Source organism: Ambystoma mexicanum, chromosome 1q (genome assembly GCF_040938575.1).
Source record: "Ambystoma mexicanum isolate Mex_15411 chromosome 1q, UKY_AmexF1_1, whole genome shotgun sequence".
NCBI lineage: Eukaryota > Metazoa > Chordata > Amphibia > Caudata > Ambystomatidae > Ambystoma > Ambystoma mexicanum.
The window spans coordinates 1,338,540,022-1,338,553,956 of record NC_090922.1 but is presented as its reverse complement, the minus strand read 5'-3'; the positions used below and the strand labels follow the sequence as shown (position 1 = coordinate 1,338,553,956).

The 13,935-nt window shown below is 45.9% G+C and overlaps 1 protein-coding gene across 1 annotated transcript in view; it reads right to left on the bottom strand.

The window, feature by feature from the left end:
- Positions 1-13,935, bottom strand: part of LOC138562115 (thioredoxin domain-containing protein 12-like) — a 632,036-nt gene that overhangs the window by 242,911 nt on the left and 375,190 nt on the right. The gene's annotated exons all lie outside the window — the stretch shown is intronic.

Below are 13,935 nucleotides of genomic sequence, written 5' to 3'. Positions count from 1 at the left end.
GAGAGCCACCTGACGGCACAGATTCCCAGAGGTGGTGGACGGAGATAAAAATTGTCTCCGAGCAAGCAGCGGGTCCTGCAGCCAATGGCCATCCCTCTCCCCTCCAGTTACCGACCACAACAGATTCCCAAGGCCCAAACGGCTGTATCCAGTGGCTATGGTGTGTTCCCCCATCATTTAGCAGCCAATGCAGGGCAGGCCACTCTCAGTCTCATCGCCCCACAGCAGTTCATCTGCTCTGCGCAAGCAGTCTCTGTCTCCGTTAGCGGACGGGGGGGGGCTACCACAAACACGGCTGCCACCTCTCACCACAGGCAGCAGCGCCACTGCGATCCACCAGCAGAGGTGCATACTTGCAGCCGGCAGCACCTTCTTTTCCTCTGCCAAAGCACCCCCAATGCCGACAGCCCTGCTCTAGCATTCTGGGAAGGCTGCCCAGCCGTCCGCCATCTCCGCCCCCCCAGTGCAGTATGCGCCACAGGGATCACTCCCCACAGCCAACGCCCAGGATCTTGAAACCCCTTCAGCGGCAGCTACACCCTGCGCAGGGCTTCCCACTTCCCCACAGAGGTGCCGGCTTAGCTCCAGGCGCTAGCCACTCAGCGCAGCTCTGAGCCCCAGGCTCCTCTTCCTCCCGTCGTAATATGGCCGCCGCCCTCTTATCGACCCTTGGTATGGTCGCAGGCAACAGTCTGTGTCAGCGCCACACACCCTCTCAGATTTGGCTGTCGCAGTCTGCTCCAGACACGTTCCTAGCAGTATTTCATATATTTGGGCTTACATTCAAGCAGTAGTACAGCGCATCAGTAAAGTGTCCGGCAGGAGCACGAGAAGTTGCTGCTCACAGCATTGCTGCTGGCCACATCCCCTTGTTGCTTTATACTAATGTCAGAGGTGTTGTGGCACGTCAGGTGTTTGTGTGGACGCTCCCGGGCAACCTCTTCACTTAGGGGCTGTTCTGTATCCCTACAGTCCCCACCAGCTCTTGACACTTGATGTCTGCACTTGCCGCTTACTCCTGACTTGCCACTAGCTGGCCGCACTTGTACCTATTGTTTAATTTATTTTATTTATTCTTCACTGTTGATTCTATGTATTGCTCTGGCCCCTCCCTCTTCCCCCCTGCACTACCCTCCCCCCCTCCACATTCCCACCTCCCCATGCGCTTGCTAGATCTCAATGTCGCCTGGCCTAGTACGATCGTTGTCTTGGTCTTCCCTCTGTTCCCCCTCTCTTGCCTCATCACGCCTTGAAACACTTGTGTATAGGCGCGTTATAAATGCCATATCAAATCTTATTTGAGCTGCTGGACCGGATTTACATAGCCATAGCTGCATTTTATAGTGCATGGATTGTCCACTTTGCCTGTGGCATGTGTCCACAGAGGTGGTGCAGTTTATACATACTTTAAACTCGGATGAGGTTCATTTTTGAAGTCGCTTTTCCTTGGTCCAACGTGATTGGCTGGTCTCGCCAGCTGGAGGCTCCTTGGATTTGGAGCCTGAGCAGTAGGCGGGGGCTCGGAGAGACGGGGGAGTGATGTACGATCGTCTGGGGTTGGGGGTTAAGTGTCATGGTGTGCCGCTGCAAACGCTGCCGGCATCCGCAATGGATTGGAGATAAAGGTGTTGTCGGGTTCGGGCCATTTTTTATGTGCGTTGGTCAGTCACATCATAGAGTGCGAGAAGATTCAAGAGGTGTTTTACCCGGAAAAGGACTTTGATGCATAAAGCGAACGAACGTACTTGCAATCATCTTGCCGGCACTGCGAGCATTCTTGGGCTCTTGCCGGATTGATTCCGCTTCCTGGAGGAGGCGGAGCTTCCCAGGTCACGTGCCTTATCACGTGACTCTTCCTCGCCGTGAAAAGGCAGAGGCCGCCGCCCGAGCGGAGTGTTTTAACCGGAAAAGGACTTTGATGCATAAAGCGAACGAACGTACTTGCAATCATCTTGCCGGCACTGCGAGCATTCTTGGGCTCTTGCCGGATTGATTCCGCTTCCTGGAGGAGGCGGAGCTTCCCAGGTCACGTGCCTTATCACGTGACTCTTCCTCGCCGTGAAAAGGCAGAGGCCGCCGCCCGAGCGGAGTGTTTTACCCGGAAAAGGACTTTGATGCATAAAGCGATCGGACGTACTTGCAATCATCTTGCCGGCACTGCGAGCATTCTTGGGCTCTTGCCGGATTGATTCCGCTTCCTGGAGGAGGCGGAGCTTCCCAGGTCACGTGCCTTATCACGTGACTCTTCCTCGCCGTGAAAAGGCAGAGGCCGCCGCCCGAGCGGAGTGTTTTACCCGGAAAAGGACTTTGATGCATAAAGCGAACGAACGTACTTGCAATCATCTTGCCGGCACTGCGAGCATTCTTGGGCTCTTGCCGGATTGATTCCGCTTCCTGGAGGAGGCGGAGCTTCCCAGGTCACGTGCCTTATCACGTGACTCTTCCTCGCCGTGAAAAGGCAGAGGCCGCCGCCCGAGCGGAGTGTTTTACCCGGAAAAGGACTTTGATGCATAAAGCTTACGAACGTACTTGCAATCATCTTGCCGGCACTGCGAGCATTCTTGGGCTCTTGCCGGATTGATTCCGCTTCCTGGAGGAGGCGGAGCTTCCCAGGTCACGTGCCTTATCACGTGACTCTTCCTCGCCGTGAAAAGGCAGAGGCCGCCACCCTTGCGGCGATAAGCCCGGTGGGGACAAGGCCGCTAGCTGTGCTGTTGTGCGGCTGTTAAGTGGATGGTGGCGAGGACGCTCCATTATTGATTCCTATATTGTGATCCAAGTAAGTCCCTTTAGTCCCCCTTCGCCGCGGCATATTAGCCCACCTAGCAGTTTATCTACTCCTTATCCAGCTCCAACTTAGTAGGTAATCCCATTACCGTTGACTATGAAACGTAACATGAAATCTCTAACAACCGGCATGCCACCGGTTACTGAGCTGCATAGGTTCAATGGCTCAAGCCGTTTCCAGATCCCTCACTCTGTACCTATAAAAAAGCCACGACTTAGTTCTACGCCAAGGTCTTGCGCTATGGGCACTATTAAGAGCCGATCTGAGATGCTCTTAGGAATGGATATTCGTCCCTTCTGTAGAAATCCCAGTGGCACTGAAACTAGCTCACGCCCTATTGAAAATGCTGTAGAAACTACTTCATATCAGCCAATAATGGCCTCTTTGAGTCAAAAAGATACTACGCATGGGTCGGAGCTGGAATCTGGCACGTCTGCAAAGTGTTTAACTTGTCAAAAGGAGCCTCCAGCTACTGAGATAGATGCCAGAATTGGTGAGACTCTAAAAACTGGTACAATGTCTGGCCAATCTGTTACTTTTGCGAAAGAAAATGTTTCTCTTACTGATAGTGCCATTCTAACAAATGTTCTAACTGGTGTCGCAGTTTTGCATCCTGATGTATGTGATACTCCTGTTTTCACTGTAAGTGGTCCATCGATTGTAAATCCACTGTTGAATTCAGCTGTTCAGGATATACCTGTAATTAATCTAGATACTATTGCTTCTATTGAGTCATCTCAAGTTTCATCGGTTAATTTGTCAAAATCTCCTGTGCTATTTACAAATGTTAGTGCCTCAAATTCAGTTACAAATTTGTCTTTTATAGCTCCGACTCCCAGAAAAATGGATGAAAAAAAACCTGCTACTACTGGCGGCCATGATTCCCAGACTGTCAGTACTAGCATAGCACTCACATCCATGAATAATGCTATCTTAGCCCTTGCTAAACTGTTTGAAGTCCTAGTTGTAAAGGCAGAAACTCAATCAAACCAGCTTGATCTGTTACTTGATAATCAATTTGTACTTTTTAATAGACTTGGGAGCCTGGGTCAGCCTGACGTTGCTATAAATGGTAAAAGGTCTGTATTTTCACAAACCTCTTACTTGGCTGAACCCATGGATCAAGTCTATCAATCTATACCATTTATACCTGAAACCATAGTTGACACGATGGAAAAGGCAGTCGCGCCTAAAACTGATTGGCAGAAGAGACCTATGTATTCCCTTTTTGGGACTAAACCCATTGTGCCCGATCCTCAGAATCCCCAGAATCCACTACCTAAAAAGCCTCGTGCGCTAAAACAGGAAAAAAAAACGAAAAACATTAAATCTGCATCACCTCATACTTCTCAAATCAAAGCCTTTATTAACAAACTCTCATCCCCAGCATCCTCTTCCGTTTTGGCATCTAAAGCCATCACAAGAAAATATTCACAACAATCTGCAAAAAAAGCTAAGTTACAGCCAACTCCCATTGTTCCTTCCTTGGCACATAGCCCTTTAAGCCAACTGATCAGTGTGGCTGAGCAGTTGTCACATAAAGCCCTCACTAAACCAAGGATGGGCAACTTTGGTGGTGAAGAGGATAGTGTATCTAACCTAATCACAAATAGTCTCATGGGTAAAACTCCTGTGGCACAGAAATCAGACCATGAGTATATGGGGAAAGAGATACGAAGAGCAGTTGATGAATATCTATCCTCCAAAATAACCCATAAACATGTGACTTTTGCGCCGTTCATCTCGGCTAGTGAATCATTGCCAGTGGTAACTCCAATCCTGAAAAAATCCAGCCCCCCTGTCTTTGTGGACACAGCCACTTCTGGTAATTTTGTGCCTATATGTTCGGGCGGAACTGGTAACGCTAAAACAGAATCACTTGGTGATATAGAACGAATTCTACAATCCACCTTCGCCAAGTTTCTGGAAACCTCTCTCGCCCCTCAATTAGCTCACCAACCTAAAACAGGGACTAGTCCCTGTACAAACACTAATGAGCTATTGGTACCAGCTAAACAAAAACCAACAATTAAACATCTAAAGCGACCGGCAATTCATTGCCTGACTCTTAGTTGCCAGCCATTGCCGGCTAAGCAGTATAATTTAAATCGGGCTTCTGTTCTCTCGATATTTCGTGAGATTCCAGAGCTTGATGACATTAGTTCCATAGATATAGATCTTGTGGAGTTTCCAGACTCTTCTAATCAGTCTGTTGTAAACCTATGGATTAACTCAAGGGTGGTTCTTAACACCATATGGACCGTGAAATCACAAATTGATGAGCTTGGTTTCATGGTGTTTCTCACCCCGGATGTTCCAGATAGAGCTCTTAGGTGTATAGATGTCCCTCAAAACAAACCTCCCAATAACCCTCAAGCTCGCCCCGGAAAATCTTGTAGTTGTCAAAATCAGAGCAAGCAATCTTAGCATTCACCTCTCCTTACATCAGAGCTAGTCTTCGCTAGTTGGAACTCTAGAGGGAATCGGCACTTATTGAATAATTACTCTTCCCATCTGCTGAAGTATGATGTTGTATTGTTGCAAGAAACATGGCTGGGTACATCACCATCTTGGAACAATTATGATATATGTATATTACCTGCTGTAAAGCACCAAATGGGTCGCCCAACCTCTGGCCTGTTAACGGCTGTTAAACAGTCGTCTGGCCTAAGAATCTTCCCATGGTTCTGCCCAAATAACTTCATACAAATGACCAGAATTGTATGTGAAAGCCACATATGTGCCATTATTAACGTTTACTGGAACCCTCTTGGCATCTCAGATGATTCCTTTATGGAAGCTATATCTAAGGCTTTTGACATAATTACGATGGATGGAGCCATAGATATGATCTATTTAGCGGGTGATTTGAACCTACATTGTTAGGGCCCTTCTCTTAAATCTGAACAAAAACGCTTGGACAAGTGGCTACTATTTACTAAATCACGGAATCTTTATATGTTGAACGGCGCACATTCACAAGACATACCACCTAGAGCTACGTGGCATCGAGCATGTAGTCATGGGATTATTGACTTTACGTATGTTAACATGTATATGTCAAACATGGTCACATCTTTCCAAATAACAGAATCAGAGATGAGCGATCATAATATCCTGTGTACCACCCTCAGTTTGAATATGCTTATTTCCAAACCACACTCTGCCTTTCTTAAGGGAACGTACGAAATAAACCCTGCTAGAAACCGACTAAAGTGGTCGGAGCAGTCTCTGAAGGCCTTTTCGACACGATACCATGGCGAATTAAATAATAATGACTTAAACCATCTGAAGGCAGATACGGTTTTCCATGACCTTATGCAGCTTTTTCAAACAAGCTCTATCACTTATAATCATAAACAAACTTCGCATTTGCATACTCCCAACCATGAAATAAGACTTAGAAAATCCAGGGTTCGTTCTGAAAAAAGGCAAGCGTCAAAATTACCATCAGATCTCCGTGGGGCTGCTCTGCTACGTATACAAACTGGTTATAGAAATTGGGTAAGGGGAATAAAAGCCAAACTTTACCAAACAGATGGGAGAAATATGCTAGCATCTCTAGCAGCCAAAAATTCTGCTCAGTCGTGGTATATTATAAACCAATATACATCAGGCCATCAGGTTGCCTGTCAAACAAATGATGTAACAGAGGATGCGTGGGTACGCTATTATTCGGATCTATTTGCAACTCCACGACCTCATACCTTTGCTCTGGAACTAAAGTTTAATCATCCGTTTTATTTACACTTTGATAAAGATGATATCTTGTATTACATCAATCATGCAAGTAATTCCCGAGCACCTGGCCCTGATGGCCTATCAAACGCACATCTTAAACAATTCCCCAACATATGGTCAGATATATTGTTTACCATGTTTGAATCAATTAACACGTCACAAAAAATTCCGATATCATGGAGACGATCTGTTGTTATCCCAATATATAAGAAGGGTGATCGTGCCAATCCGTCTAGTTATAGACCCATCTCATTACTCGATGTCTCGGGCAAGATCTATACCCGTCTCATATTGCGAGATCTTAACAATTGGACAAAGAGGAACTTCAAAAGGGATCCGTACCAATCTGGCTTTGTTAGTGGCCTGGGGACGATCCCGAATATCATCACCATTAATATGTTGAAGTCCCAATATGCATCCAGGAATCAAACTTTATATTTTGCGTTTATTGATTTTAGTTCTGCTTTTGATTCCATAAACCGAAACCTCCTTTTTATCAAACTAAAAGATCTTGGCTGCCCATTCTCGCTTTTGTCTTTAATTATTCATCTACATACAGATACTACCATGAGAGTACGACTCTCAATGCAAGGACTTTTGTCCGCCTCCTTCTCTACCTGTAGTGGCTTAAAGCAAGGCTGCACATTGGCGGCCTCATTATTCAACCTTTTCATTTTGGATTTAGGTTTATCATTTCGCGGAATCACAGTGGATGCTCCGGAGTTAGGGGGCCAACGTATCTCTTGGCTGCTTTATGCAGACGATTTGGTACTGATTTCCCAGACCCCGATAGGTTTACAAAATCTTTTAGCCGCATTGGCAACCTATGTGGAGGTAAATGACCTAATAGTAAATCTAACCAAATCCCAGATTATGGTCTGCAGTCCCACCACTAGATGCAAATCCTATAAGGGATTTTGGTCTTTTCAACAACAAACTATGGACATCGTTCTGGAGTATAAATATCTCGGTGTCTTTATACAAAACACGGTTAGTGATGGGAAACTGCTACATATGCTAGACTCGAAATTGTTAAGTCTGACATCCCAAGCGAAAATTTTACTTTATAAGTTTGGGAAATTTAGGTTAAAACACATCTTGATGTACTATGAACAAAAGGTTGTCCCCATTTTACTCTATGGTGTTGAATCCAGATTGTATGCCAGGGATAGCATGTGGAATAGACTGGAGGCCACCTTTTGGAAAAAGGTCTTGCGGCTTCCAAATTGTGTACCGCTCCCAATACTACGCTTTGAATTGGGCTTGAACTCTCTCCATAGTAGAGTTAAATGGAGAATGTGTGCCTTTTTTCGCAAAAGCCTCCTCGGCTTGACCAATAATAACATCTTGAGTACGGTCGCTCGCCATCTATCTGGGTCTACATCTGGTTTTTCGCTAAAATGGAGAAATACTGTTTTGGACACCTTAGTTGGAGCAAATATCTCTTTACAATTTCTTATTGACCATCCGGCACGAGCAAAAAGGAAGTTCCTTAACTGGGATTGGATTACAAATTACGATCTTTGCGTAAAATATAGAGATTTTGATCCTAACCTCTTTGGTACTAAATGTCGAGGCCAAGCGGCAGGCTATCTTATGAAATGCCCATCTGCACATATACGCAGCAAATTTTTGCGGACAAGGCTAAATTTATGGCCGACGAGAGAAATCCTGGTTAGACGCAAATCTATCCCAGCGGACCTCCACTTTTGCCGTTTTTGTGAGAAACAAAATGTAAAGGAAACTCTGCAACACATAATTGTGTCATGCCCAAATTTAATAGCCACTCGTGATAGACATTGTAGTAAGTTATTATCTATGTATATGGAGAAGAATGACAACGAGATATGGAGTATTTTATTTAAGGACGTTAGATTTTCAGTAATGAAGGCCATAACTCACTTTTTAGAGGCAGTTTTACCTGACGAGATATCGATCTAAAATAGCCTTTTTGTGAGTATTTACCCCCATACATGTGAATTAGTATCGTTACAACTACTGTTACTAATATGGCTTCTACTCCCCATAGACCTAAGTGTACTTTCAAATTGAACACAGATTTTAGTCCATAGGCCTAATTTTAACCTTGCTTCTTTTGGTCATTCTTCTCCATTTTTGTTGCTTGTTGATATTGTATGTATGTTTATACTGTGTTAACAATTTTATATTGTAATGATTCTTTTTATATGCCAATTATTTTTGAAAAGCTGATGTCTTCAGCTATATCAAAATAAAAAAAAATAAAAAATAAAAAAAAAAGAGGAGGAAGGAAAGAGTCAGGTTTCGAGGGCCTTTCTGAATGCTAGGTGGTTGTCAGTGTTGCGAATGTGGAGGGGCGGGGAGTTCCAGATGGTCAGAGCTTGGACGGAAAAGGAGGGATACGCCCAGTCTGGTGCAGTTGTAATGGGGGACAACCAGAAGGGATGCTGTGCCGGATCCGAATGTCCTGGAGTGGTGATCGCGAGTGAATTAGTCTTGGAGGAATTCCAGGTCAGTGTTATGGATGGCAGGGTGAGTGGCGCACATGGCTTTAAATTTAGTTTGTCGACCAATAGGGAGCCAGTGGAGGACTCTTCATGTTGGGATGTGTTCTCGGGGGGTGGGAGGGCAATGAGCAGGCGTGCCACAGTATTTTAGATCCTTTGCAGCTTCCTCAGTTGGAACGCTGGTGCGCCTAGATAAAGGCAGTTTGCATAGTCTAAGCGGCAGATGATGATAGAGATGATGGCAGAGAATCGGTGAGGATATGGGAAGATATGCCTGAGGATGGGTATGTGGAAGAAGCAGGTTCTGGATCCAGAATTGAAGTGTTGGGAGAGCGATAAATCTGCATCCAGCATGCATACAAGGTTTTTCACCGAGGTTGAGGTTGCCGGTGGGGGGCCTAGAGAGTCAGGCGAGGGATAGGTTGGGGAAGGAGCGTGGTTTTCCCATAGACTAGGATTACTGTTTTCCCAGGGTGGGGGATGAGGTGGTTTGTCGTCATTCAGTGGTCAATGTCCGAGAGGCACGCTGACAGATCTGGGTGAGAGGAGCCCAGTGATTTTGGGATTTTACGGATGATCTGGGCATCGTCTGCGTAGTTGTAGCAGGTGAGTGCAGGAGCGGATGAGTGCGGGGAGAGGGTTCAAATAGATAATGGAGGGGACAAATAGATGCTCCCGGTGGGACCCATTTCGGTACTGGGCGGGATGAAGAGGTGAAAGGGTGGGGGAGCATGATTTGTGAGCGGTTAGAGATGAAGGAGGAGATTCAATTGAGGGCAGTGGGCCTCATTCCGGGTTTGGAGCTAACCATGGAGTAATTAGCTCCATGGTTGCCTCCGAAACCGTCCCAAATCCGGCATGGTGAATGGAGTAATTACTGGTCCATTCCAGGGTTGGAGGGACCGGTAATTCCCCATTCACCTTTTGCCCTTCCCCATTCCCATTTCTGCCCCATAGGGCTCAATGGGAATGGGGAAGGAGGTAATTACGGCACCGTAAATTACGGTACCGTAATTACCTCTGAAGTACCTTTGCGGGTCCCGTACTTAACTCCTGCTAAAAGCAGGAGGTAAGGAAGGACCCGCAAAGGGACCTTGGAATACGGAGGTAAGGGATTACCGGCATCGGCACCCTTACCGGTGCCGGTAATTCCTTACCTCCAACCTCGGAATGACCCCCAGTGTCTTTGATTCCTAAAGAGAATAGCCTTTCTAGGAGAATGGTGTGGTCAATTGTAATTGTAAATTTGTAAAGCGCTTATACACAAGTGAAGTGATTCAAAGCGCTTCAAGGTGGGAAGTGAAAAAGGGGATATCGTCATCATTCTTAGGCCTTGGAAATTCCGAATGATCCAACAGCAATAGCTAGTATACTAGGCCAGGGCATTTCTGCTAGTATAAGTGCGAGACAACGAGTGAGGAGAGAAGTGAGGGGTGGGGGAAGCGTGACATACAGGACAAAAGGTTGTTCATCAATGTGCCTATGCGTGCAGGCAGAGCAAAGCTGGGAAGGGGCGATAGAGGAAGACAGGAAAGATCGACATGCTAAGCCTAGTACATTCAAGGTCGTGCAAGTGAGCAGAGAGAAGGGAGAAGGGAGAGGGGGTGGGGGGATAGTGCGTCTGGTCCAGCAGGGGCCAGGGTTGAGTGCAGAGTAGGTGTCACTCTCATGGACCATATTCCGAGTGCTGTAGTGCAAGCAGTGCGGAGGCAAGTGCAGGACTGGCAAGGGAGCCTGGGACCTGTGAGGCCCTAAAGTTGCACCAGGCGACCAGTCAGCTGACTTAACAGGTTGGGGATGAGAACGAAGGAAGGAAGCAGGAGAGAACAGAAAGGAAGTTAGCAGGAGAGAGGGAGAGAGAAAGAGGAAAAGGTATGGTATCGAAGCCTACATTGGTATGGTATCAAAGCCTTCAATGGTATCGAAGGCTGCAGAGAGATCAAGGAGAATGAGTACAGTGCATCCTTCAGAGTCTGCAGTTCTTTTTAGGTCATCCCAAACGAACACTAGGGAGGACTCCATTCCTCAGACAGGTTGGACGCCAGATTGGGCAGGGTCAAGGAGGCTGTTGGCTTCAGTGAAGTGGCCGAGTTGTTTGTATGCTGTGCAGTCCATGAGTTTGGCCATGAAGCAGGTGTTGCTAATGGGCAGGTAGTTCTGTGGAAGGAGTGAGTCGAGCATAGGTTTTCTGAGGAGGGGTTTGATGTACGAGGTTTTTAACGACTTCTGGGAAGATTCCCCAATGTAAGGGAGTGGTTAAGGATTGAGCATGCGACACTGCCTGCACAGGTTGAGGTTAGGATGTTTTTGAGTCGGGTGGGCAGGAAGGGCCATCAGGGGCTCACGACAGGTGCTTTGTGCTAGGAGCGAGAGGAACTCCTCATGTGAGATCGAAGAGAAAGAGGAGGTTTGCATCGGGAGGGGGTTTGGACGGGGAATGAAAGAGGGGTGGAGTCATTATTTCTATTTTAGAGATGATGGCAGAATGTCTGGCGATGTTGTTAAAATGTTCCGATAAGGCATGGCATAGGGATTGCAAGTTGGGTGGTGTGGAGGCAGGGGTTGGGGGTTGGGGGGGTTGAGCAGCCTGGCAATTTGAATTCAGAGATGATTCTATGCAGCTCCTTGCTTGGGTTCGCGAGAGTTCCAGATTCTGTTCCCATAGAGTGCTTTTTTGGTTTTTATGATTTCCGATCGATAGGCCTTTGTTAGTCTTGTTAGGGCGATTTTGTTTTGATCATTAGGGTTGGTTCTCCAGGTCTGTTCCACATCTGTTGGAGTGAGGGGAGTTGGGGCACTACAGAGCCAGTGGTTGAGGAGTTTGATGGGGGCGCTGGCTTTCCTGGAGGGAGAGTGCTGGGAGTGAATCGAGGAGGGAGTGAGTCTAAGCTAAATCTGGGGTGATAACGACTTTGTTCCAGAGTGGGGTCAGAGGTGTAAAGGGTGGTGGCCAGGCATGACCTTGGGTATGGGTCATGGTTGAAAGTGGCACAGAGAAGAAGATTGATGATTAGGCAATTTGAGGTACAGTGAGAATTGCTCACAATCACAAAAACTGTATTGATCATGTGTTGTAGCCACTTTTAGAACCATGGTCTCCCCTCCAAGGTCAGCAAATAAGCCACAAGATCAAATCTTCTTGGTAAGATTAGCCGGAATCAGTCATGTGCCAGTCAACACAGTGCTTGTATGCCTTTACTAGAGGCAATTAGTCCTGTCTGGGTGCAAGAAACTAAAGCTAAAATGTAGTTAAGCCTTGTACTAAGCAATTACTGAACTGGGCCTGTATGGAATATTGCACCATTATTTTGATGGAACAGACTACTGTGGCCTGTAAGAAATTATCTTGAGTTGGCTTTTCCCTAATCTGAGACCAGTCCATTTTTTTTGAGTTTTTAAAATCTTTCTTAGTTTATGTGTTAGGGGGGGATTTTCCTTTTTTAACTCTTGCTGCCCTCTCACCAAACACTCCACATTTCACTCCCTTTCTTATACACATACCCTTGTTTGATATGGGCTGAAGCAAGTGCAGCCATTAAACATATACCGAATGTAGAGACACGTGAGAATATCTCCTTTTGTGAGCTTTGGGTGGCTTTGAAAGGTCTTTAGTCTGTGCAGAATTACAGATAAGACTAACCCATTAAGGGTTTGAGATTGCTGGGAGCTATTTAGCACCTGCTTCTAGCCTCAGAGAGCCTTGTTAGCTTTAAACCAACAGCTACCAGGAGTTACCCTTGGCTCCTCAGGCCAACCAGTGCCTTACAGACATGTATATGTGATATTACCTTTGAGTATTAGAGAGTGTTAATAAAGAAGAGTTAGAACACATCTGATACACATTTAAATACACTGAATCATACATAACTCCTGGTAACGCTTACCTGCAGGGACCTGCATCAGCCAGACACCCAGGAGCTGGTTTTAGCTCCTGCTCGAAGAATCTGAATTTTCTAACCCTGAATTTCACATCTCAAAGTATAAACCAAGGTGTTCTGCCTGGTTGAACCCTGATCTATTGAGGATCAAGTGTTAATGCAGACGACAAGATGGGTGGAAATCGTATCTGGAGTCAAAGAAATAAGACTGGCAAGAGTGTCTTTATCCTGCACCGAGGATGTCCTTGCATCATAGGAAATATTTTAAGGGTCATATTTTCTTTTACATGAAGATCAAATATTTAAAACACAATAGCCCAATAATCCTACTTTGGTAAATGAATACCAAAGAGATTTGATGGAGCGAGCACGATTAGGACATTCATCTTCCAGGAGGTGACGCATGTCTACACGCAGCACAGAAGAAAATATGCGTAGGGTTTTGCCCCACTGATTACAATAACTAGGTAGTTACTGTTCATACATCTTTCTTTGCGTCCCTTGGTTATAAAACATCCTAAAGCAAGCAGCAGTTGCACACATCCAGGACTGAAGAAATGTAAAGGATTCTTGACATCTATCCATCTTTCTTCTGGCCCAGTGATGGGACTGAAACTGTGCTACCATCACTACAGAATGATGTTTTGGCATAGGTAGACTAAGATGTGCTCTTGATTATGTTTGACATATCAGAAATCTTTGACAGAGAGGAGCACTCCATTCAGCTAGAGCATCTGTTCACTGTCGCCCAAGTAGACCTGAGATGCTTGGGGTGGCTGCAAGGTTTTCTCACCAATCGAGAAGGTCATGACCGAAGACTTGTCAGTCTTCATCTGTTCACTTAGACGGTGGCAGTTCCACAATCCATGTTTTAGGTGCATCGTCTTTTGGGATGCATGAAGTCATGTGATGTATAATATTGTTACGCTGCTGACATGCAAATGAATCAGCGAATCTGTGACTTTAATTGACGACATGCAAATGAATCTGTGACTTTAATATTTTCCCACAGTTTCGACAGCTTTTATCAGGTGGGAAAATG